We start from the raw sequence: 26,629 nt of genomic DNA, 5'->3' as shown, positions 1-26,629 counted from the left end.
TTTTTTTAATAAAAATGGAGAAATATTATATGCCAAGATAGAAGTAAGATTGGTCATTTACTGAAGAGAGGATTCTAGTTGTTTTAAGAGTAAAATAGCAAGGCTTCTGATTTCAGAACAACAAGTAATAAACCTAGGTATTACAGAGCTTTAAAACCAAAGAGACTGACAAATAACGTTTCATTTTTGAAATCTTCTTGATAACTTCAGTGGTTTGGGACTTACCTGGAAAGGTCTTACAGCTAAGAGATATTCACGCTGTTTCATTTTGGGAGATGTGTATCCATAATGCAGAGCTATCCTAGATAAAGAAAAAAGCTATTTTCTTCAGTGGCAAAGTAACAAAATTAAATCCAGACACTTATGCTTGTGTGTGCATGCATTTGCACACACGCACACATCCCAGTTAAAAATAATTTTTCAGCATTTGTTATGCAGCGGATGTTGCAACCAGAGGAATTATTGTATTATTCAGTTTGTTGTAAGATTTTGAAAAAGTACACATGGTTAGTAGTACTGTGCTAATTTTAAATTAGCCCCTCTAGCATAGATTTATCAGAGAAATGAAGGCAGGTTTGGGCTTGTCCTCCCCACCCCACTAGCTTTCTCTCCTGTGTTCTTGGGCTTCTGCGGCTTCTGTGAGTCCACCAGCTTGCAGCACGCTGCTCATCCCAGCCTCCATTCCTTTCCTCCTGCCCAACTTCCCCATGCTAAGGGCTGTCCCACAAGCAGGATGTACAGTGGGATGGTGCCTTCTCACTTTTAATGTGGAAGATGCGTGAAGCCAATCTGGCACAGAAAAAGATGACTTTCTTCTTCAGCCTTAACTAGATTGCTTCTGTCATGAAGCAGTTGCAGTATTTTCGTATTAAGCAACAAAATGTCGCTGGCATCAAAACTGTATAGAAATGTGTAAGTACTGAAGTGCATTAACAGTCTGAATATCCAAATGAGAGCTGAGGAAGGGAGTTGTAGGTAAACCTTTATTTGCAAATCTATTACAGGCCCAAAACTTGCAGTTTTGAACTGTTGTAAGAACAGCCTAAACTTTCATGGACTTCTGATGAAGATTTCCACAGTGTAGAAAGTCTATTGTATCCTTTTCCATCTGATGTCACTGAATACTTGAACTCTGGGCTATAAATATTTCCCTGCTTGAAAAGCCTTTGAAATACTTCCAGTGTTTTTATTCCACTCTTTATTCATTGTTAACTAAGCATTTTAAACGAGTTCAGATTTTTCTGTTCTGATGATTTTTTCTCCTCCCTCACAATACTTTTTGCAGTTCTTCCCAGGGCATGTTTTCCTCTCTGTATGATACCTAGTTGTTTAAATGCATCATCCAAATTTCCCGTAAAACTACTGAAAGAATTTTCACTGTCATCTTTCACTGTCAGACTTGTATTCATTTGCATGAAATGATGGAATACTTATTGTGTGATGAAATTTCACATAATTTCTTTTTAATAGATTATGAATCATTAATTTCATTTTAGTTGTTCTGTTTTCTACAGCAAAATGTTAGGAATAAATTTTAGTCACTGACAAACTTTTGCTTTTGAAAGTAAATTATTTTTTTTTGGAAGAACTTTTTAAAACTTATTAAATGTTATCATTACTTATTTATATAGTAGCAAGGCTTAGAGCTGAATTTGCAAAAAATGTTTCCACTACTATGTGTCCAAATAAAAATGATTAGTTGTATTTAATTTTCATTTGTCTCTCAGATTACCTCACTGGTAGCTGTGGTTGGAATTGTGGTGCTATTTATTGCAAACAAGCTTGGCTTCATTTCAGTGGATTTTGATTCTTCACCTAGCCTGTTTCTTGCTGATTTGCCTGTACCTTTTACCTGTTTTAGAACTCAGAGAAGAGCTTCTGTTTAAGTGTGTTTGTTTAGGTGAATTGTTACCCATGTGAGATCTTAGTTCCCTCATTTCCCTTAAGCCTTCTCCCTGACTTAACTGCATTGTGTTTGCTGCTTGTTGCATACAGATGACAGACTGTGCAACTTAATTTCTTACCTAAGGCTACAACATTCAAAGTCATGTTCTCTAATAGTGCAAATACCTGTTTAGAGAAGATGAAGATGGGGCTGTACCACAAGAGCAAACTTGAAACGTGTGTGTACATTGAATCTATATCATGAAAACATCTGAGAACAATCTAGACAGTTTACATTCAGTTTTTATACCCTAGAAATCATTGTAATAAATACTGCTGTGAGATTATTTTCTAGAACTGTAAAGCAGCCTTGTCTTTAGGAATACATGTTTATGTTTAGGTGGAAGTGTGTCATATATCTTAATTTTTGTACATAAATATAATTGAGTAAAGACTTTTGAATCAGAATGTGACTAATTCTATGGTCTTCCATTTTCTTGTGGAAGTGAATTCTGTAGTGTAAATCTGACCGTGAATACTCCATTTCTTTCATAGTTGTAACTAATTTTTGTAGGCAATTCCATGGAAAGACAAACTGGAGCTGCCTGAAAGCTTGGAGATATTTGGGTATTAAGAAAACTTGAATCAAATACTGCTGGAGTAAGCACTTTGTATATAGTTGCACAGTGGCTTGCTTTGCTCCAAAGGATGTTGCTGAAAGTTTTTCAGTGCTTGTTTATATTACTTTTTTTTTTTTTTCTGCAGTGCATTATATAGTTAAGCTATGGTACAATCTTCAGTCTAAGAGAGAGCAAGAAAATGAACAGGCCTTGTTACTGTTCTTATTTGGCCACCAAGTCATAGGAAGGGGTGCAAAGGGGCCTTCAAGTTGTTAGATCTTTCTGTTGCCTTTCAGTAGATATATTAAGTAAAGATACTAAGTTCTGAAAGCTCATTTTATCTCTCCTTTCATCTTGCCTTGATTCACCTTGCCAGCAGTTATTTAATTCAAGAGCCAGTTTTGCCCTCGTATTGAGAAAAACTTAAAAGATTATACATTCTTTACATAACAGACAGCTGCCAGGCTGGGTTTGACTGAGCATCGCTGTTGTTCCACTCTCACCAGATCTGTTGGTGGCTTCCTGACTGCTAATAGTCTGAAGCGAAAAAAAACAAAAAAACAAACAAACAAAAAAACACTATATTGCTTTTGTTTCCTTCACCTTTTCTCAGTATTGGAACAGGAATGATTTATGAACTGTAGTCTATAACACTCCAGAGCAACTACCTGCACAAAAGTCTTCTTGTAGTTGTTGTTTCTTTGGCCTGTGCTAAAGCAACAGCAATACCATTATTTTCTAAGAGTCTATCATGCATTGTCCTGCTAATGCATGACTCTGGGTCCGTCAGGGTAACAGTGGTGTTGGAGAAACTGTGTGTATGTGTTTTTCTGCATTAAATACTTTAAATAACTAATCAAATGAGGAGGGGTGGTAAAAGTGAACGTCTTTGGATTCAGTAAAACTGCAGGGTAGTTCATGATATCAAAAGATCTGAAAATTAATTTTTGAATGCAAACAATAAAATCACCTTTCTTTCCAAACTTTGATAGATTAAACAAAGGCAGCAATTGGAAAAAGGAGAATAAAGCAGAAAATCTCAGTACCAGATAAAAACAAAGCAAAACAAATCTAAAATCTTAGTAAAAACAAAAGCAGTCATTTTATCACTGTTGCCATCTTTTTACTAAATATTCTAGTATTTTAGCTTATGCCACCATCTAGTGGACACTAGATGAAAGATTCCAGCTTGCTCTCCCACAGATTCACTACTAAAGCATAAAAATGTTTTGAGAGGTGCCAAAACATCCAAATGAATTTCACATAATGGCTGCTTTAGATCAGTGCTTTAGGAATAGATTGTTAGAGAGTAATTTTGCATTTGCATTAAAGTGAAAATAAGATATTGTGGTAAATTGCTTGTAGATCACGTAGATGCTTTTGAAAACTTCAGCCACTAGGATAACAGTATGCACTTTGGAAGCTAGCAGTCGGCACCTGTTATTAGAAACTTTGATGGAAATATTAAAAGTTTTAATTACAGCATTGAGTGTATACTGCAGGTTCACAGTAGTACTTGCTAGGTTTATAATTCTTAGAATTCCTTGGCGTGGATTCATATTTTGCACATGCTACATCTAAAGAATGGCGTTTTACTGTTAACAGTCTATTTTACCCTTACCTGTTATTCTTTCAACAAATTGAAATAGAAGAGTGCCAAAATATATACGATATTTTAAAATGCCAAGCCTTTAGATAAATTTCTGCAGAATTTATGATCACTTACTATATGTTTGTGGGTTTGGCAAGCATTTTCATTCACTGCCTATGGGAAATTGAATGATAGAGTACTGAGTTCTGCATGACTGGGGAGGGAATCAAGAAATTCTGCTGAGTATGGATGTATTTCTTTTGAGCTTTCACATACACATACGTTCCACCACCACCACCACATAAGTGCCTGTGATGTGCCTCTTCATCCTTTTGGCTGGTTACCAAGAGAGGCTTCCCCCGCTCTGGCTGTAGTTACTGCCTTTCCCTTTCATCCTCCTTCCAGCGACAGACCTTCCTTTTCAGAGGGAGAAGTGGAATGAAACCAATAATCAGCCTTCTGGAAAATCTCCACCAGCAAAGCAGTTTGTCACTTTAAAAAGTTGGCAAGGATAGAGTAGGAACTGCTGCACGAATTTCTTCGTGAAAATTGCCCTCCTGCCCAGCCTCTTCATTGATTCATCATGCACAGAGGATGTTCTTTCCCCAGGCACCAGTCCTGGCTACTAGTTCTCTCTATATGCAGCCTGGGACCTTTGTCCTCTAGGCCCTGATATACCCAAAGGCTTGAGTTTGAAATAAGCTTTCCTCTCACATGAGAGGATGCAAACCACTTCGTGGCACTCAAATGAGTTCAAGAGTGGGTTAAATTGTCACCATAGACAGAAACACTTCGACTTCAGAAGACAGCCTTGAACTTAAGTTAGTAATTCATTAAAGGAAATGAAAGCCTTTATTACAGACTTTCATTTCCATGTTGCTAAACCCACAAATGAGTACGTGAAAGTCCATTCACTACTATGCATGAATAGCTCATTCACCTCTCTCAGCTCCATTCCTTGGCCTGTGCCCTGGCAATTTACACAGCAGCAGCAGTGTACATGCCTGTTATCACTGTGGCAGACTCCCCATAATAGTTTCTATAGTGATAACTTCAGGGCTCCACGGTAATGGACACAGCCAATTAATTTCCTGTCTATCCTTTCTCATTGCATAGCTTTACTAATGCCAAAACTAAATGTCAAGTAGGAAAATCTTCTGTTTTGTCCCTCTAGCCTAGAAACAGTAGATAAGCATAAAATCTAAGCCAAACATAACATCTCTGGTGATTTCACATATGACTAATTACAATTTGGAAGCACATACACTTTTAATTAAGCACAGTTTTTTAACAGACAGAAAATAGTAAGGACTGCAGTAGTTGAGTACCCTTAGGATGTCAGGCTGTGAATTCTACCCTAGAAGTTGATCTGATAAACGTGTATTTTGTGGTACGTTTTGTTTTTAATTTCCTCCATGCTGTTTTCTGCAGGCTTTACCAAAGAAGAAAGTAATCTGGTGTCAGGCATTTAAAAGACTGGAGGATATTCCTGCAGTCACACACCTCGCTAGCAATTTGTCCTATGGTGAATCATGAAGATTTGGCATGATAATGTCCTTTCCAGTAGCAATTCGGAGATTTTGCAGTGGGAAATCAAACCAGTCTGATGCTCAGCCAGATTTGTAGCTAAATTGTTATTCCTTGTGATAACTGCTATTGCTTCCTATTTGTCACTGCACCAGGCTTGCACATGCATCACTCTGACAGGTGCTCTTTACGGCAGTGTTTCCAGAACTAGGTCAAGGAGGTTGATGGGTAATTTGTGCCTAGAAGACCAGAAAGCACGATAATGGGAAAGGAGGTGATTTTGAGTGGTTCTGTCCAACAGTTCATTGATCTAGTGGTGTGGATTATGATACAGCATTTTCACAGGCACAAAGCTGCCAGCCGCATATACAGCATTTTTTGTTAAAGACAATAATAGTAATAATTAAAAAAAATAATCACTGGTTCATGACTTGAAAATAATGAAATCTTGCTTTCTTACTATGAATTTAAGCATTCTTTACGGTTGCAATAAAACAGAGATATCACAGAGTTCTTTGAAATAATATTAATGAGCATTGACAAGAAAATGCAATCTAAAGCTGATCTGGATGGGTGGGTGATTTGCATGTAATTGACAGCCGATAATAAGATCATCTTTCACCAGTAATTTTCAAATTAAATCAGTAGTATTCATACAATTAAAGTTTTAATTATGTAGTTGATTAGGTGGGATCAGTCTGCAAAGCCCTTCAGTTTAAAAGGATCAAATTTGAAGAATCAAGTCTTTCACCAAATGATTAGTCAGATCATTTGGGATGGTAGACTGAAATTTGCACTATTAAAGCAATGGAATTTTAATATGAATATTAAAAGCAGATAGCTACTTTTCAAACACTGCCTTGCCTATAGACCTGCCTGGTGACCAGTTACACTGGTTTGTTTGCATACCTTTGTTTGCTGTCATCTTGGCCTTAATCCCACTGACACCTCGGATAAATACATCTGGTTTTCCTAAAATGTCAGTAGTTGATCCCAAGCCCTAAGGGAACACAGGCATGGCATCCTGCAAGAAAATGATATGGGCCTAAAAGCCTTTATTTACATCCTGTACAGAAGCACCATCTGATCATGCTTATGCATGGGAAAGTAAATGAAGCAGAAATTCACTGGTGTGCCACTTCTCACAGGTCTGGGGATTAACACAGGGTGAGAGCTTAACGACTTGCAAAAAATCCTCCTTTTCCTTTCGTCTTCTTAGATCATAGTGTAGGCTAAGAACTAAAAATGTTGCAGGTCAGGAGACAGTCTTATGTGTGGATCAATATCTGGTATCATCTGATTAAAATCCAGAATAATACTTGGAGGTAGAAGTAGCAAATAGTCATTTCTGGTGTCCAGAGCTGGATTTTTTGTATTGTTTTCTTTCACGGGCTGTCACCAACATGAAGTGATTTACCAAGCAAGTTAGGCAAACAATTTTGAAATGCTGCTAATAGGTTTATAAATACATAAAGAATTATATGAAAAGTATCCTATTAAAAAAAAAAAAAAAAGATTTGTCTTTTATACTACTTTTTTGCTCCTGGGGAAACTGTAGACAGAAGAAAAGCACAAAATCCTCAGAGAGGTTCACGGCAGGTAGGTGTAGCTTGCTTATTGGAGCAGAACCAGTATTTGTTCAGTTGTTGTCACATCTCATCCCTCTGTTGGGATGCTCGGAGTTCAGGCATGCTCCCTGGCTTCATCACAATGTGCCAGAAGGTGACAGGGTATTTGCTGCAGATGCATAGTCCTCTTTGGATCCCTTTGATACATGTTGCCCAGATGGCCTTTGCATATCTTCTGAAAGCATGCCTTGTTTTTACCTGATACATGTTTTTTAAGAACATAAACCTAGAAATCTGTTAGGCAGTCCTTTAGTCAGGTTTTAAGGATGCCCGCCTCTGGGTGCCTTTTTGCACGTTAGGATACCTCATGCTCATCTTTATCACCTGGAAAGGTTTAAGACTGAAGGTATAGGTTTATTTAAAATGAGGATTTGCATTAGTGAAACGATATTACAGAAGATAAAATGCACTACCAGGCTAGACTTAAAGACTCTGTGGCTGCTTTTGCATCCAGTGTATTTGCACTCACCTTCCTGTAGGTTAAACTTAGATCTCCTCTCAAATTTCTGGTGTTCAAAGTAGCTGCTGTTTGTTTCTTCCAGGGAAAAGCAGCGAAGGGTGTATGGAGCAAAAGTTATGACCTTTCTTCTAAGCTGCCCTGACCTGGAAGTCACCAGTCTCTCTTACTTCCCAGCTACAGAAGCTACCTCTGTCTTTCCTCCAGGTCTCCTTCTGATGAAGGAGTCATGTCCTTGGCCTGTCTTCTAGGAGGTCTTTGATTACCAACTCCAGTGCATGGCTTACCTAGCATGTTCAGGTTTTACAAAGTTTTCTTTCTTTTCTTTCATAAGCTTTCAGAAATTCATTGGAAGAACTTCATAGCAACATCATCTTACTGACATCATCTTACTGAATTCCTCTTAGTATCATGCAAAGATCAAAGATGAGATCATAAATGTTGAAGTTTTGATTATTCCTCTCCTCTACTTTCTTTCAAGTATACTGGATACATTGAAGGATCCTTACATTGCTATGCTAGTGAGGCTGACATAAACACGGAAGTGGAAGTCTGCATGATGTCATGGAAATGTTCACAAAAAAGACACTTTTATTTTTTGATTTTAAAAAATAATAATCTTTTAAGACATATTAAGGGTAACAATGATTATCTCATGCTGTGTTTACAGAGAAGAGAAACACATCCATAACTTTTTTTTGACGTTTGCTTCATAAAACCTTGAAGATTTTTATGAAAGAGAAATGGAAACTTTGTAAATACTCTTTAGAGTATTCTTGTCTAACAGCTTAGATTGCTTAAAGATTTGGAAATAAAAGTAAAATACTGCAGTGAGCTGTTACTGAAGTAGCCAATCATTTTAAATGCAAAGAACCAAAAAACCTGCCCAACATATATATGCATTTTACCTGATGTGACCTTGATTTTATTGTCTAGAAGAATATCAAGTATCAAGAACATGTAAATGACTCAGATACTAAATACGCATTATACGCTTAGCAGCCATGTAAAGATGCTGCAAAATAGTTCAAATTCCTGTACGTAGATTGCGTGCTACTTTAATAATCTATTATCTTTCCAGAACTTGTATGTACAGCAAAACGTATCTGAAAAAAAATGCCTATGTCATCTTAATGATGTACATCTTGCCGTCAAAAGAACTAGGCAGCTACCTCCTTCCCCAGCTTCCCAAAGGGAAGTTTTGAAACGGTATATAAAATGAGCTATTCTATAATTTTTTAAAAATATATTTGGTTAACATTGGAATGGAAAATATTTTGATATTCAGTGTATTTAATTGTCCATCTTTCTAGCAGTAACATTATCTTGAATGCATTTTGTACTTTAATATATAGACAGTATATAGACTGCATCATTAAAAAGAAACACCAGCCTAAATACCATGACATGTATTGGGTTGGGCCAAGTTCAGTGTTGTTCTTGTATGCTAAATATGCAAAATGTGCAATGCTGTACTTCAACAGAAGTAGAGGTTCCCCCCCCCCCCCCCCCCCAAAAAAATGATCAAAAGATTATTTTGTTTCACAAACTGACCATAAGTCATTGATTTCTCTGAGGTAGGGAAGGTTGTATTTTATGACTGAACTTAAAGCAGACATGCAAGATTTAGCATGTCTGAGACTGATTACATGGCCTTACCTATCTTTCATTTTTAACAAAGATGTCATAAATTTGGAGAGAATCCAGAGGAAAGCAGGAATGATTAAATGCCTAGAAAATGTTATCGACAATATAAAATTGAATTAATTTTGGCAATTAAAAGGGAGAAGCCTGAAACAGAGTTACAGCAGACTTCAGACACCAAGATAGTTGATTTCTTTTTTTTTAAAAAAGAGTTGATCCCAATAAACTAAATTTTAAACTATGTCCCGATAAACTAGATTTTACCTTGAATTTTAACGCTAAACATGCAAACATGAGAGAAGAAGTATAACTCTGGGAATAGGTTTTCCTTGGGAGATTGTCTTCAGTGTTGGACACTTCTAAAAATATATTAATAGTGAGCCCAGGTAACATGCTTTAGGGAAATGAAGTAATTAGATAACCTCTCTAGGTCATCAAACTTTTTTTCATTGATTTCATATTTGTCATGAGCAATATTGTGGCACAGGTCAAAATTTAGCGCTGTTGTTCCACCAAAATTATTTAGCTAAACATTTTTAAGCGCTTCCTTTCAAAGGTAATAATTATTATGCAACTATGGTCTACCTTTTATGTTTCCTGTGACTCAATATCCTCATTTCTTATGACAATTGTCTGTCAGCTCATCTTGATTTCTGAGGCTGGTTGGTGGTTTTGTCCATAGTGGATGTCTTTTCTCTGGAACTAACGTGTTTTCCTTACCAAATTGTGAAAAGAATGGATATCTTCAGGTGCACTTTTACTAGAAATTAAAAGCTTTTATGTGTTTAGAGAGACTCCCGAAAAATTAATACGGCAAATTGTTTCACGGTACATTTTTTTTTCTTACAGCTATCCTCTAAGTACATTTACATACATGTATCTTTGTATGTGACTATGAGGTCACAATGCAGTAAAAACATGATTTATTTGTATGTATTTTCACTTTAGATGTCATATTCTAATAAAACATTCATTGATTTTCAGTATTAATGTAAACTTTACTATTTAATCACCAGGAGTTCAAGATTCATCGTTGTCCTACCAGCAGAACCACTGTTCCCCAAAAGAAAAGCTTCAAGAATTATTATGAAGGATATGAAGGGCATATTCTGAATAAGGTAAGCAGAATGAATGAATCTCTCTCAAACTTCGGTGATCAGAAACCATTTCATTATATTGAAGACGTATAGTACAATGCGTGTCAGAACAGAACATAAATTCCCTTGACATAAAATTATACTTTTTAATGAAAACAAGCTACAGATGGATGGAAATTCCTACTGAATACTCTGTCAGTCCCTTGCCATTCTTAGCATAGTTGGCAACAATAAATATGGAGAAAAAATGAAGATCTTTCTACTCAATTTTACACATCATTTACTGTACCTGTACTGATTTCATCTTAAAATGGACGTTTTCCAATGTCACATGCAGTATTATGGAGGAAAAGTTGCTCTGAAAGTTGCTGGAGCTGTTCAAAGTGAGCAGCTTGGTCAATGCTAGGCCCACTGAATCAACAGGATATTTTCTCCAATGTGGTTTTATATATATATATATGTATATGTGTGTGTGTGTATATATATATATATATATATTCCCGTGGGATTTCATATTATTTAGTTTTCCCCAAACTATTTATCGCAGGACACATATATGGAAACTTTTTGTTTCATAAAGTAACTCAATAAAAACACTTAATTTTATTTCTGTTAAATAGAGAAATATTTACTTAACATTAAGAGAATGTTTGTGCCCAGCACGTCTTATGTTGTGCTATGGTAGTGAACTAGGAAGGCAAAATAAGTATGCTGTGCTGAAACGCCAGATAGTTTTTGATTGCATGAGGTACATTTCATGTGTCTGTTAAATTTTGCTTTAATAGGCAAAATCTTAAAACCCTCTTTCTCTGTTACTTATACCAATATAACTCTGGTACCAAGCAAGTAGTTCTGAAAGTGCTTAAGGCACATTCCTAAATATAATTCTCTATTAATAGTCTAGTATATATAATGATCTATTAATACTATTCTGTAGGATAGAAAGACAAAACTCTGACTTTTGTGTGTCTGCATTTTTTTCTTAGCCATAAAATTGTACATGAAATGGGGATATTCTATTTTTCTCACAGATGGGGTAGGCTAGGGACTCAAAGACAAAATTTTCCGAAGCAGCAAAATAGATTTCATTACTTTAAACAGACATTTTTATAATTTTAACACTGGAATCATCCCCATTTTTAACTGTGAGGTTTTGAGGTTTTTTGTTTGTTTTGTTGTTATGTTTTGTTTTTTTGTTTGTTTTTTAATCAGTAGCGTTTATTTCAAAGTATCAAAATATCAGAAAAAAATGAAAGCATTTTGGGGGACTCTGACTCTGTCTCCGACTCTGACTCTGGATACTGGTTGCATTGATTTTGTGTTTGAATGTGTTAGTTCTTGTAAAACTTCTTGAAGCTTTTATAACATGTTGATGTTTGTACTTCAACTCACTTAACATAATTGTATCTTTTCAAACGAGCCAGCAATGCCAACTTTATGTGTATGTCAGTTCGTACTTTACGAAATTGTTGAACAGTCTTCTGACTGAATTTGAGATAAATCCTTTGCCATGTTTGTCTTTGCATAAAGACATGTGGGTCAATAATTAATGAAAACAAAATAAAACTACTACTGACAGGTGGGCTTTGAAAAACAATCTTTGAGATAAAATAGAAACTTCAGTAAATATCTCACCACTGATTCATAGAGTCTTTGTTAGTGTCAGAAGATATTTGCTTGAAGCCTTGGAGAATTTCTTAGACCTTGGGTTTGTCAGGCTGAAAAATAATTTTACATATAACATTTACTTGAAGCTTTAGAAATCTGAGAAAGATAATACATTCTGTTAGATCTAGTTTACTTTCTATTTGTGATTAAATTTTCATTTACGTAGTATATGCTTGGGGAACGGGGAGGAAAGCAAGTTTTTTTTGGACAGTTACTCAATTTTCACTGTCGCCCTTTTTAAAATGATAATGCAACTACAATTCAGAGTTCCCAAGAAATAATTAAAAAAAAAAAATTGATTGCTGAATTACTCTACAATTTAATGACCAACGAATGCTAACATATCATGTTTTAAATCACTTCAAAACACTTTGAACGTTTTGAGAGCAGAACTGAATTTAGATCCTCTCTCTGTGAAAATCATCCCTCTAGTAGCCAACACACTTATTGACACAGACCTACTGTGGAGGTTTTTTGCATTTTATCAGCTATAATGTTCAGTTATTTCATCATTCAGCATTTTCTTAATTTTCCCTCTCCCTTGTTTTTCCTCTTCTTTCTTCCTTCCATATGATTTTACAAATTAATAACTTTGAAAGCTGAAAATCTTGCTCTTTGTTTTTAATAAGTTTAATTTAGGGTTGTTGGTACTGTTTTGTTAATAAAAAGAAAAGGGGGGAGGGTAATTGCATATTTTTTTTTCATACAAATGTTTGCAGACTACTGAATTAATATATTGTGGATAGACTTTAATTCACAGATTGCATTTACACATCATATTTACAGCATAGTGCTCTTGGGGAAAAAACACTCTATGACGCCTATCTAATTTTATTCATCAATCTGTGTTTGTAATGCCTGTCAGCATCAAGATTTTTTACCTGATTCATAATCCTAAGAAAGGAACAGTATAACTGAATTACAGTTTTCTCTTTCATACTAGCTTCTGCACTGGAATTTAAAGCAGCTTATTCGGTTTTATTAAAGCAGAATTCTCAATGTGCAATTCAACTGATGGAGTGAAACAGAAATTTCAAAGCATGGTCATTTCTGTGACTTCACAAAAATCTACCGTGAACTAGGAGAGCATTAACCAAGCACTCAGATTTTGACTGCATTGTAATTTATGCCAATAGAAGGTCTGCATTAGCATCAGTGAGCCACTGCTAAGTGCTAAGGTCAGTTGCACATTTCATACCTCAGCTGCAGAGGAAGAATTTTATTGCTTTTCATAGTCATGGTGCAGCGAAAAAGGTGCTTTATGATGCCACAGACAATTAATTGAGGTACATTACCTAGAAACTAAAAAGGTCACACGTGGAACATAATTGACACCTCATAACCCCTATTAATGATTACAGAAATGCAAATTAGTACTTTTCAGTTTCCACTGAGCAGTGCAGCTCTTCTCTAGCTTCAAATTAGGTTTCCATTTGCTTACAATCTTTACTCTTTAAAATGTTTGATTTACATTTTTTAAAAAGTAACATCAGTCTACATTAAAATTATACATTGCACAAATTGTACTATTCCTAAAAAGCCTATTAAGCTGCAATTATATTTCTATTTAACAGGCACAAAGTAAGAAAAAGAACGGATATGAGTAACGCATTTCTTACTGCTTCAGTAAGAGAAGCAGTACACCCTTTAAGGCTATGTACTACTACTTTATCTGTTTCATGGGATTTCAGAGAAATGTTTTGCTCTTCCTTGTAAAGAGAAACTTGAAAAACTACCAGAATTTCATGTACGGAGGAATAATTGATAGGTTTATTTAAAAGCTCTTGTGATTTTGTTGTTGTGTGAAAAGTAAGAAATCCAAAAACAGAAAGGTGGGGAGGCTAATTAAGAGTTATCTGCTAAACTTGTTTTCTGTCCAGTTATGCAAGCCCTCTCATGAGGTTAATGCATCAGGTGTCAGATCCTACTGATTTTACTAAAACTAATGTTACATCTCATGGGTACTTTCCAGAGCTTGTATTCAAACCTGTAGCATCATAACATAAAATCATGATATGACATCACTAATCAGTAAGAGTTACTTTCCCTTGTAAGCTGTAACTTGTTTAATGTTGATCAAGACCAAAGGCATACCCAGTGGACTGTGAAAATTCTTTAAAATAGGATTTTTTTTTTTTTATTTTCTGTCTTGATGTAGTTCCATATCTTTACTGAGGCAAAGGCTCTGAGAGCCCTTTGTTTTTACCTCTGAGCTAGGAGCCATAGCTCCTTGCCAGCCCTGTGAAGCTTCCAGATATGTTAGTCTTTACAGCCAGAGCTTCTATGAGCCTTCGTGTCTGCTGCGCTTTCCAGGTACACACAGAGACTGTAAGACTGTAAGTGTTGTACCAACATAAAAGATACCTACATATATATATATGTATATATATATATATATATATATATGTATGTCCAATGCAAGAATTGTTCTGAAAAAACAGCAACGGAAAACTACAAGTCATAGCCTCTCAAAGTAGACCTAACTTTGAAATTAGATCAGAATGCTCAGCGATGTGTGTGTACAACACAAGTTTTTTTGTATGTATTCAGTGAAGGTGGTCAAGCACTGAAGTGAGTTGCCCAGAGAGGCCCTGTAGTTTGCACCCTGGCAAATATCCAGAACCTGGCTGGGCACTGCAACCTGCTCAAATAGACCTTGCTTTGAGCAGCACGACAGCCTCCTGAGGTCTTTTCCAGTCTCAGGGTTCTGTGACAGCCCCCTATGTCTGTGTTCCTGGACAGGCTGCATGAGATGCATTCTTAACATGTGTCATTGCTTATACAAACCCGTATCTGTCTCTAATTGATTCCAGCTAACAAGTTAAGGTTTCACTATGCCAGCTGAGGCCAGATTTGTCTGCCATGTGTCCTGGTGTCTTTCATAGAGAGAACAGGTTTGGCTCCTGTTCTCTTGAATTTCTTTGTCTCTCGTTCTCAGATATCATCTCACTGGTATCATTAGACTGCAGTGGATCTAAATGTAATCCCCAAACACATTCATTATGGGCCTGGTGGCTCTGCAGACATAGTAAAACAAATGTAAAGACTGATGTGGCCTTTCTTGAACTTTCCCTATTTTTCCCAAGAGCATCAACGGACTGATCATCCACATCTAGCTCTCCACCCTGATGTATGCTATCAGTAGTTAAAGGCTATGGATTGTAGACCCCCACAGTTATTCACAGAATTTAAGACAAGCAATTTTTAAGTACTGCTTATGTCAGTATATTGAAGCACACTTAAATCTTTTAGGGCGGTGATTTGCCAGTCTCACACATGGTATGTAGTACGTGCTCTACAAAGAGGCTCGTTGCACCAAGTTTTTAGCTTTTTTGAGCAGATATAGCTACACTAGGCCTGAATAACCAACAAGATTGTGAAGCTCCCTAATTGTTGTTATAAAAATAATCTTTAGCAGTATCTGACCTTTTCTATTTTTTTATCTTGCAAATATGTTTTAGAATGAGACAATTGATTCCTTTGCTTTTTTCAGACAACTGGAATGTTGATTTATAAAGTCATTTGAATATTTTTTTCTAAGAATGTCTAAAACACAGGGTTGTGCTAAAATCAATTTATTGTTTGGTACTCAAAGTTGAATCTATGGTGAGCTGGTTAAAGCTGGTAGCCATCTTATAATAGAGGTTTTAGCTTTCCTTAGCAGCTTTCTGTCGTCTTATAATGCAGTCTGAATGCTGAAGATGAATGGTGAAGAACCTTCACCTCAATTGTTAGTAAATAGTGCAGAACACCACTATGACTCATTTCCCATTTGATTCATTGTGTTGTTTTTTTTTTCCTTATTTAGCAGTCATGAAAATATCTTTTTATCCCTTCCCTCGGTTTAAGACCGTAAAGGCTCTGTTTGTACTGCATAATGTAAGAGCACAGCAGTGATGAAGGCAATTAAAGAATTTCCATAGAAGGACTGGAGTTGGTTGCAAAATCCTGAAGATCCTACTGCCTTGTGACACTAGCCTTTATTATATTCTCTTTTTGAAATGAAAGGCTACTGAAGTCCAATGGCCAATTCTAACTCTTAACAGGTATAAAAATAAATATATATATATATATATGTGAAAAGTGAGAGTGGTTAGAAACATAGTCCAGTGTTATAGCAATACTCTCCTATTAACAGGTAACTGAAAAGTAATTTTGTTTAGAAAAGGGAATGAAGATTTCAAGATATTAAGAATTTAGGCCAATTACATATCATTTTCCAGTTACTGTCAGTCAGTCCCAATAAATAAATATGCAGTAGAAACAATCAAAACTGTTAGACATTTCAGTATCTTGATTAGCATAACAAGGTTTTAATGTGTTGTCTTTCCAACTAAATCCCTTTCCCCATTAGAATTTTAAGTAAATGGTCACCCTTTACCTCCTCTAAAGAAATAGAAGTCCACTGTAAAATACATACATACATAGACAGTAATTCCCTTTTGTAAGAGCCATATGCATCTGCTTTTTCAGTAATGCCATTTCCTGCTGTTAAATCTGTTACTGCTGAGCCACATAATAAGCTTTTAAACTATTAAAAAACATAAAAGTAATGGATATGCAGTCAGCAATATGGTGTATCTTTGTTTCCTTCATTTAAAATTTAGCTTCAGATTTATTTTGAAGAGGTCAGTTTTCTGTATAATCCAAACCTCAGTTTCTCTTTCGTTCAAATGCATTTTTTTCCCTCTCTCTTCTCTTATGCTATCAGCCAAACCGTCTGCTTCTTTTTTTGTGGTATTTTTTTTCAAGTTGAAATTAAATTATTCGGATTGTAATTTAATTCCATACTTAAAAATTGATTTGCTTTGTAAAAATAACTTGCAGTGCCATTACAGATATACTGGCTAGACTGTGTGACTTTCTGAGATATCACCTGTGGGAGACTAAAAATAAAATTTGTCTGTACTGAATTGCAAGAATATTCTGCATGCCACTAGACAAAGATAGAATGCCAGGAGTGTCTAATTGTAGGGAGTTTTAAGGATATATGTTTAATGCAATACAAAGTTTTCCTGAGACTGATGTGCAAGCACATCCCAACATGGTCATTCATTCACAAGGGTTACAGCATATATTGGGTGTTTTCTTGCTTTTATTGGATAGTTTGAGTCATAGAGTTCATCATCTCAGCCTGAATGACTGATTATTCTAGTATTGGTTTATTAAAGATTAGAAGTCAAAGGGCATGTCATACATTTGTGTTCGTTGATCCTTCTCAAATAATTTCTTTGCTTGCTTGTTCTTGTCTGGTCGTTGTTCTACACAGTGAGAACTTTTCTGTTCTTTTGTCAGTCGCTATTTCAGATGCCTCTAATCTTAATTTATGTGCTTACAGCCAAATGAAGGTTTGGAGATCCATCATGCTGGAAAATTAAAGAAGTGAAACTGCATAGCAATATAGCAGTATGTTTTGATAAGGGGCACATACTGTAGTACTCGAATCCTTTCTTTTCCTATGTATATCTTGATCTCAGAAGTGGAATGGTAACTCAGGAGCTCTTCACCTTAAATTATAAATTACATTACTATGAGTTGAAAACCTGAAAGCCTTTTTTTTTTTTTTTTTCTAAACAAGTTTTACATTCCCCACTGTTTCTCTGGTTTTGGCTCTCAATATTGGTAAAAATGCTGGTGACTGATTGTGAAAAGCAATATACTTCTTTTAACCTCTAGTACTGTTTGCTTACTTCCTATGAAAACTGCAGGACAGAACTTCCTGAAATCAAAGAAAATATCAGAAAACAAATACACTAATTTTAAAAAAATCAGGAAATTGAACTACAACGTCTACTTACCCTTTTGTTAAGATTCTAAAACATTTATATCTCTTCCATGTCCATATAAAAACTATGTTATATGTTTAGCTCAAGAGTGTTTAAAATTCAATGGACAGGGAGGAAATTCTCAAAAAGAAATGCTGAAAATGTAAAATTAATGATAAAGTGTAAAATGTGCCAGGTAGTCACTGACATTTATGTGGCTACAAGAAATAAGTACAGTTATGTATGTACGCTTTACACAGGTAATTTATCACCTTGAGTCCATTTGCTTCAGTTCATTAATTTTGCTTCATTGGTTCCTCCCTTTTTCTTTCATTAAGCCTCATTTTACATAGACATCATTATTGGTAGGGGCTCTAATAAAAATAGCAGGTCTTTCAACACTGGTATTGGAAGAGTGGTTTGTTGATATAGTTTATCATGTCTGGGAGGAAAGTCTGGCTAAGGACAGAGGAGATCATTGTGTTAACACATGCTCAATTTTCCATGAGGCAGACTCTCAAAAATGACACCATACCCAAACTGCATGCACTTGTTCTTAGTACGTGACTACTTTAAAGAAAGTTGTTCTTCTTTAGCGTATTTTGTATTTGGTTTCAGTTCAGTTAGAAACTTCCACAACGGCTGAGCTCTGCTTGGTTCAGTTAATGGTTTAAAAGCTTGAATATGAAACTACTGTCTTAAGTTAACTTTCCAAAGTAAATGTGAAACTTCATTAACATACTAATTTTACATATTTACAGTGTAATGAAAATATACAGTTTCAAAAATATACAAATTACAGAAAATAGTATTCTATAATACACAGAAATTACAACTACTAGGCTAAAGAATAAGCCTGCACCACCCAAACACAAGGCCTCAGTAACAACACAAGGCATTAGTAACAACACAAGGCCTCAGTAGTCATGACCTGGGTTCACAATCACAGATTCCAAACAACCCTCTCATATCTTATCAGCTAATTTATAGAGAAAAAGATATACAACCTTTTCACAAAGTAAAGATGGCACATTTTAATACTGGTTATAATTAACACCTACAAAGTGGTGTAGAAACATAAGCCATGTATCTATGCTCTGTACCTACGGGAGCAGAGTTTTTGTCTGTAATCCATTCCAATCATAATGATAAAAAGTTTATTTTTTTAGTGTAATAGATTATAAATAACTGAGAAATAAAATTAAATAAATCCCTTATTTTACTTCTGCAATGTCTAGTGATGGGACTGGCAGTAGGCTGAAGGAAAAAATCACCTTACCATATTAGAATACACATCTGCCAGGTACTTTATTTTAAAATGAAGCAGTTGATTTATGAAGTATATCTATACTTTCCATAAGTCATGAAACTTAGAAAATAACATATCTTTACGACAATGGTAAGGCACAGCATGATATATATAGTTCAGATTTTTCTTCATGAACTATGTGGCTTGAGTTTATATTACCTTAATCAGTTTATAATAGAAATTCAAACAAACTTTTAGTAGTGGAAAAGATGAACTACTTTAATATACTGCAAAGAAAGTATATTTTTATTTGTAAATAGTTCTTAGATACTCGCAATGACTACTTAAATCCTGATTCTAGCAACTTGTGTGGTGTACAAAAGTGCTTTTAAGATATTTCTTTTTATACTTCTGGAGGTATTAACATGTGTCACATTGTGCTATTGCTCATTCACTGTGATCAAGTACAGTGTTTGATGTAGCTGATGCATCTCCCAAATGTGCACCCGGGAAGTAATAGAGAAAGATTCTGAATGCAGAATCTTATTTGGGTTCTCATTTACTCAACTATTTACTTTGGAAGCCTGTAACTATAGCGTTGAAAAACAAGGACTTCGTTGCATGCTCAAATCAACAGCTTTTTATTTATAATTATCAATTAATATCTATCACAGCACTACAGAATTCTGTGTTTATACCCCCACAACTGTCTTCAAATGAGAATTTGTGTCGAGACTCTTTCGGGGCATCTTGTGTATCTAAATAATGAGCAACTCTGCTAGCAAATTTAGTAACAGAGAGACAATAATTTGATTCCTGGTTAACTTTTTATCTTTAAAGTATCTTCCAGGGGTTTGCCTCAGCAGGAGGTTGCCCTACCAGTAGTGGGTTGCCTTAGTAGTTACTATAAGGAAAAGTAAGTGTTCAAAGTATATAAAGACATTTCAAGGTTGTTTCCTTGGGAAGATTTAAAAATAAATAAATAATGTATACAAATAAATTATGGGTCTATAAACCTTTCAAGATGGTGGCAATTATTCAATCAGTTTCCAAACAATATTCCTGAAATAACCATAGCAAAAGTTTACTTTCATCTCCAGCTACAGTACGTTTATGACAAGATGACAACATACGCAATGAAACTTGCATTATATCTGCTGCTAGAGGGCTGAACAAACTTGACAGTCCTGAGAGAATTATAAGTACTTTATGATGACAACCTAGTGAAGAAAAAAATGGTTTGACTCTGAACAAAACACAACAAATACAAGGCAGCTAGCAGACAAAGTATATGTAAAGCAAGATTCACAGAGGATGAGTCTGATGCCTAAAAGTAAAGAGAAGTCTATCTCTCTAGGGGGTTTGTTGAGTTGTTTTTTTTTTTTTTTTTTTAACTGAGTATCAGTTAAGGCCCTTAAATCCTCTGTTGCTAAATGAAATAAAAATCTCTTAGTATTTAATAGCTATGAATTTTAATTTCTTTGCTATCTCTGCATGCCAAGTAATTGAAATACACACACAATTTTTATCTCCTGGATACTAAATATAGAGGGAAACAAGTTCCAAATACCAGATTGCTTTCTGGTCTTACTTAGTTGGCAGGAAGAAAGCAGGAAAAATGTCTGTAATTAATACTTTTGAATACTCTTCATTGCTTTTGCTTTGCTTCATGGTCCTTTTATTTCAGTGTAGTAAATCATCAAATTAGAATTTATACTATATTTTATTGTTTTTAAAAGATGAAATGAAGTTTGACAGGTTCCTCAGTTCTTCTAATGTATTCCCTTGAGTTTCCTTTTTGTTTTATTCTTCAGTGTCTGTTTTGGCGCCTGACCTGTTCTCTTCAATCTCCTAATTTTTATAGAATTTTGTTAATGAAGTGTGTACAATGTTGCTTGGGAAAAAACATGCCACAGTGATTTTTCTTTATTTTTAAAGTGTGTTTGATTCCATCTACCAGCTGCAGGCCCTTTTTCACAAAAGAATCTGATTACCAAGTGTGATTAAAATGATTTTTTCTTTATATGGGAAACTGTTTTTCCCAACTGTGAGTCTGACAAGCACGTTTTCCCAAGTATCAGTGTAATACTTGAAGTTGTAAAGACACAATCATCACAAGACTTTTTATTTACTATTGTTCAATACAAACTGTATACAGTGAAAGAAACTAATGAGGTCTTTGATAATCAATTCTTATCAGAAATTTCTTGGACAGAAAGTGTTTTTTCAATTATCATCAGTTGTTCAGTAGCTGTACACACAGGCTTTTTTCATCTAAAAGTGCTGATTTTATCTTTACTTTACAAAAGATGAACTTACATTTGAGAGCCTAAAATTTAAACTGTTTCTACTTGGACTGCTTTATTGACAACCGGTATTTTATCTTGCGCATTTTTACATCTAAGTACTGTCACATAACTACTGAGCTAAATCTTTGGAAGGAAATTCAAAGGTAAGAAAGCCAGGCAATTTATGTGTAGAGGTTTAGGGAATTTGAAGGCAGGATATTTGTATGTACTGAGTTGGTGAGAATAGAAGAGCAGATAATGGGTAGAATAGCCTAGCTGTTCTCTAGGGAAATAATGCTTCCAAATTTTGGAAGAAACTGAAAGGGTCCTGGCTATTGAAGAGAGGGAAGGAAAGACAGACTGTTAATGTAACCAGTGGTATATAAATATTGGCTCTGTCTTTTATAAGCGACGAGTTGGAGGTTGAGCAGTTTGGGAAGCTGAGGTATTGAATCCATTTGGATTTTTAGATCTTCCATTTTCACTGCTTGTATCCTCAGAAATCAAGACCCTCAGGTGGGGTGGGAATACTAAAAAGGAAAAAGCAAACTCTGCCATATAATACAGGTGTTCACAACAGAGTATCTATACATTTACAGGTGTTTGTTTTGTTTTGTTTTTCCTAGATAGAATACAGTCAAAATTCCCCAAATTATCTTGAGTTGACAGGACAAGTCAGTCAGTAAAGAATAGTTATCCCTTTGATTTAAGAATGGCAGAGTAAAGGGAAGCTTTTGAGTGGTATTATACTTAGTGTTCCCCACCATAAGCAATTATATTTTTCTCATTTAACGATGTTGCTGTATTTAGAGCTATCTTGAGTACAACCATATGAAGCTGACTTTAAACTGGTATTTCTTTTCTAAAATATATATTCATAAGCTGTATATTTTTGAAATGTTTTACATTCAGAACCTTTCTGAATTCCACGGGTGATATAATCGAAATGTACATTAATTCTAGGTGATAGTGAGAAGTAACTTGAAATATAAAAGCAAGTTTCAGCTGGGTGGTCTTAAAGAGAGGTAAGATAAGACTATTGGGGAATCCTGAAAAAGTTGCATCCAATATCTGGGTGCAGACTCCTTGCTCACTGCTACGAAGGAGGGAGAGGTTTGGGATACCCTGCATCATACCCTCCAGAAAGAGGTGTTAGGATTTAATTTGTTGTGAAATCCCTATTTTTTACATAAAGCACATTGTATTCTCCAAATATTAAGATGTGGGAAAAGGTAGAAAAGGGGAAGAAAACAATAACTTGTACGTTATATTTATGGTCTTGACATTCATGGACTTGTATTGGTTTAGAAAACACCTCACTTTTAGAAAAGGCAGAACTGTATATAGCAGATTTCAGGGCATCTTAAATATGTCTGGGGTTAGTTAGGGGAAGGCAGTGTGGGCTAACTGATTAGTTGATGTGGGCTAAGGGGCTCCTCATCAGTCTGTCCATATCCGTCATTTGCTTTTCATGTTGAGCCTTTGCGACTAAACATGTGGCATTCATGATCTCTGCTCAACAAGAGAAACAAATGAACAAACAAACAAAAACCCAGCAATTGTCTGAGTGTGCCAGAACCCGAGGACAGGCACAGGGCAACTGCTGCGCCAGGAATGCTGATGAAAGCTGCTTTGCTGTAAATTTTTAACTTTGATTTCAGAATTGTTCTTAAAGAGGTCGGAAGCACGTGTGCGTGCGTGCACCTGGTGACAGTGTGTAAACGGCAAACAGTCTCACTAAAAGCTGTTGTGGGCTCTTGACACTGTGAGATAGGGAAGAGTTGATTTAAATGCGAATGGTGACTATTGCTGCCAGCCGGCGTCACAACCCTCAGCGAGAGAAGCCCGCTAACGATCGCATGGCGCCATCTTGTGATGGCGTGCGGAAGCGGAAGGCCCGGGCTGCTGCGGGGGGCCGCGCTGCGGCAGGGCCGAGCCTTCGCTGACTGGAAAAAGCACTGGCAAGCAACGTTGGGGCTATTTCAAACCTGCAACGAGAATATCCTATGAAGAAAATAGGATATGACCTTGTTGATGAAATCACATGTTACTACACAGATTGCAGGAACGCTGATACGGTTTCAATGCATTTTGGTTGTAGGCTATTCCATCTTTGGTTACTGCAATTCTAAGACATGTAGCAGTGATCAGTTGAGACTATTTTACGCAAGAAATGAAAAATGATCCTCTATTTTTGCCTATGATATTTTTCTTCATATCTTCTGTGTTGCTTTTAGCATCACAAAATGTTTTCTGGGCAATATATTTGGCAGTACATCAGAGGGAAAATGCAATATTTCTGTAATAATCTGTTTTGCAATAGAATATAGAGGTGCTTATGATGCTTTAAAGGTTGAAAATGATGTGGCTAAAGGGGAGCAGTTTTATAAGTGTTACAGAAAACCAGGACTAAAAACAGAAAACAAAATGAAAATCTCAGACAGCTTCAAATACACACTAACTGTAAACAGTATACATAGGAAATTGTGAAGTTCAAAGGAAAGGTATATTTCCAGAAGAGAAGAGAAAAGTTGGTTAGAGACCAAGGCCTTTCCAGTGTTATTTTGATAATATACATATATACCAGTCATATAATTGTTCAGAGGGATGTGCTCATTCTCAAAGCAAGGGAAACAGAGGAGTTTTCAGTTTGAGATGACTTGCGTTAAAGTTAGATGGAGTTCTGCTGATTGTTGTGACTTTTACCAGTTGTTGTAATTTACTGGAAAATTCTCAATTTCTGTTGTGAGATTTGTTCACAGAAAGGGACAGTCTCCTTCTCCCAGAAAATTGCTAGGTTCATCTGTGGAACAGAAGATAAAGCAATAACCTGGTAACAGAACATTCATCTGACAATTCAAAGGCACTCTGATTTATTACACCATCTAGGTGCCAAGGTTGCTTTTTTGTTTGTTTGCTTTTCTGTATGTTTCTTTTTTTTATGTCTACATATAATGGAGAAGAAAATGTGAGTATTTTACACTGGGATTCATGCTTGAGTACATGTTCTTTAGCAGCTACGGCCATGTCCTTCAAAGGGTGGCTGTATGTAGCCTCCAACCCTTGTCGGCATTTCTGTCAGCAGTCCCCAGGCTCTGCAGCCTGGCACCATCCGACTGATACACACACACAAACACAAACTCTCCCAACCCCACCCCACCCCAGCCCCCCTCCCACCCCACACAGAGCAAAGTGATTTAGCTTGGTTTAAACAGTAGAACTTTCCCAACCTGGACCATTTTTAATGGGTTTGAGAGACTGCCTCTCCAATGGATCAGGGAATGCTGCCTAAATTGCACCCATCACTGAATGAGTCTAGGGTCAGCTGGGAAGAAAAAAGTCATCATGTGATAGCCATGTGCACAAATAGGCATGTAGAAAGAGGTTGAGTTAGCCTCGCCATCTCCCTTGATTCCCTTGGAGGAAATCAGCCTGCCCACTCCTTCCAAGCATGCATAGTCAATTGTTTCCTTTCATGTTAAAGGATTTTTTGTCACTCTTTAACCAATTCAGCACATACAGTAGAAAAGATGGATTTGTAAGTTTCTTAAACAGGAAGGCAGAAAAAAGGAGATGGCAGCATGAGTAGTCGACTAGGTAGCTCAAGTAAGCTTCAAAGTTCTGTGCATCTTGCTGGATTAGTGAAGGTACTGTCTGGCTGAAAAACAGACTGGCTGACTGCTAACATTGATGTTGGAATAACTGGGCCCAAATCTTCCCTTTTAATTTATTTTTTCCTATGTGTCATCAGGGAAATCATTTCTTTTTGTTTTGTTTGTTTGTTTTTTTCTGTGCCAGTTGTAAATAGCACAGCAGTGCTAAGTAGTATAGTACTGCTTTCGTACCCTATAGATTTATTATGAAGATGAATGTTTCAGTAATACAGTTACATTACTGGAAGTAGCAGTGTTACTAAAGTAATGTTACTAATTAACTAACCAAGATAGATTGAACAGACTCTCTTAGGTAAACAGAATTTTGGAAAACGTTCTCAGTAGCAGGTTTGAAATAAACGCATAAACCTTTCTTTACAATGCCTACAATTACACTGCAGAATTCATTGAGAGCAAATTTCCAGTAAATTAACGGAGGTAGGTTCATCAGTAACTGTAAAGCACGATGATGTTTAGTAATTAAGGAGGTGTCCATATGCCTGACTGTAATAAACCGAGAAGTTGTTTCAAGGAGGAGACTTTTATGCGCTAGCTGGTTGTTTACTTAAATATCTGCTACTGGCTGATAGAGATAGTGAATGATAGTGGATAAGATGAACCTTCGGTCTTTCCCAGAACTGATTTAACATAGTAAATAGCATTCCTGCTTCCCATACATTGCAATATATAAAATATGTTGCTGCTTCAGTTCATGTAAATGTTATCACCTGGTCCAAGTAGCAAAAATATGTTTTAAGGGCCAGGGCTTTAAAAAACAAACAAGCAATGATTGATGCAAAACAGAAATGGTACAAATAATCATTCTACCAGTGAGAGTCATGATAAAAGGCCCAGAGCTGGACAAGTTCTGAGGCTAGAGAGGAGGGCTCCTTCCCGTGCCTTGTTGGCAAGCCAGCTGTGCCGGCAGCTGTCAGGGTGCCTAATAAGCAAAGATGCTACATAACTATTACACCTACTCATGGCTGGAGAAACAGAGGAAATGTGAAGGGATGACACCTCATCAGAGTATCTCTAATGTTCCCTCTCACCTAATAATGTCTAGACGTCTCCAAATTCTCTCCAGTTTGTTTTTCTTCCATCTTCCTGTTAAGTTTCCAATTTCCTCTTGCTAACTGCTAGCTTCCTTTCACATGACTTTCCGCTGCTGTACAAACACTATGAAAGAAAATAACTAAAACTTTAGTACTAAAAACACTGAAGATCTACTTTCTCTAGAAAATTAATTTGTCCCATTTTATTGCTTGAATTCAAGTATTTGTTCAAACTTTATTTTGACTTATTTTTTTATATTTACCACTTAGGATTTTAAGGTCATTATAATCCTTGTCATTATGTAATACTAAAATTAATTGTTTTGAAAATAATTCAGGATGTGTGTTATATTGCCCTTATTCTATACAAGTTGAACTGAATTCTTCTATCAGCAGCTCCAAACATGATTGCAGGCCTGTGTGCAACATGATTCCCAGTTGTATAGGTGCACATAAAAGTACTCAGTGTAAAAAAAAAAAAAAAAAACAGATTCTTCATCCCTTCA

General features: G+C 35.9%; 1 long non-coding RNA gene across 1 annotated transcript in view; it reads left to right on the top strand.

Moving 5' to 3' along the window:
* LOC121077422 overlaps positions 1 to 26,629 on the top strand; it is a 363,360-nt gene that overhangs the window by 130,026 nt on the left and 206,705 nt on the right. The window contains exon 2 of the long non-coding RNA XR_005824027.1: positions 10,368 to 10,469. This is a non-coding gene — a long non-coding RNA (uncharacterized LOC121077422). The remainder of the gene's footprint in view (positions 1 to 10,367; positions 10,470 to 26,629) is intronic.

Source organism: Cygnus olor, chromosome 13 (assembly GCF_009769625.2).
Source record: "Cygnus olor isolate bCygOlo1 chromosome 13, bCygOlo1.pri.v2, whole genome shotgun sequence".
NCBI classification, from domain to species: Eukaryota; Metazoa; Chordata; class Aves; order Anseriformes; family Anatidae; genus Cygnus; species Cygnus olor.
Note: the sequence above shows the minus strand (reverse complement) of the source record. Positions and strands in the feature narration are given on the sequence as shown.